This window comes from Mycetomoellerius zeteki, unplaced genomic scaffold (genome assembly GCF_001594055.1).
Source record: "Mycetomoellerius zeteki isolate Tzet28-1 unplaced genomic scaffold, Tzet1.0 scaffold70, whole genome shotgun sequence".
Taxonomy (NCBI): Eukaryota; Metazoa; Arthropoda; class Insecta; order Hymenoptera; family Formicidae; genus Mycetomoellerius; species Mycetomoellerius zeteki.
In genome coordinates this window covers 2537888-2538777 of record NW_017257720.1, presented here as the reverse complement: position 1 = coordinate 2538777, position 890 = coordinate 2537888, and positions in this window count along the sequence as shown.

The following is an 890-nucleotide window of genomic DNA, read 5'->3' as shown; positions in this document are numbered from 1 at the left end:
ATCAAAACAATAGGAGCTAAAATTCCTTTGTCCTCACTGGTCAAATTTTAATCTTCAATCTTCAATCTCAATCTTCAATGCCTAGTCTGATTCCGGCCAAAGGGATTTTAGCTTCTCTTTGTTTTGATTGGTCAAATTTCAATCTTTCAATCTTCAATCTCAATCTTCAATGCATAGTCTGATTCCGGCTTTAAAGATAGAGATCGAAGATTGAAGATTGAAATTTGACCAATCAAAACAATAGGAGATAAAATTCCTTTGCCCTCATTGGTCAAATTTCAATCTTCAATCTTCGATCTCTATCTTTAATGCCTAGTCTGATTCCGGCTTAATGTCTACTGCACGTCATTTCACGTTTGGAGAGGATCTGTGTTTCTTTTATTTATAAAGGCCATCACACGTAAAAAAATTTTAGTGTAATCGTAAGGCCGTAAGCAAATCAGCCAATCACAGTCGAGCGTTTTGAAACGCGAGATCGTAATTTTGATTGTGATTGGTTGATTTGCTTGCGACCTTATGATTACGACTAAAATTTTTGTACGTGTGATGGCCTTAAACAAATCGGCCAATCACAATCGAGCGTTTTAAAACGCGAGATCGTAATTTTGATTGTGATTGGTCGAGTTGCTTGCGATCTTACGATTACGACTAAAATTTTTGTACGTGTGATAGCCTTATGCGTCGTTTACAATATGCGGAATAAGCTTGGTTTAAGTAAGAGTAAGAAATTGACCAATCACAGTCGAACGTGAGAAGAATAATCGACTGTGATTGGTCAATTTCTTATTCTTACTTCTTAAACCAAGCTTATACGTGTATTGTAGACGGGCCATTATGCATGGTCTACAATGGCTATGTTAGGCCGGAATCAGACTGCGCATTGAAGATTG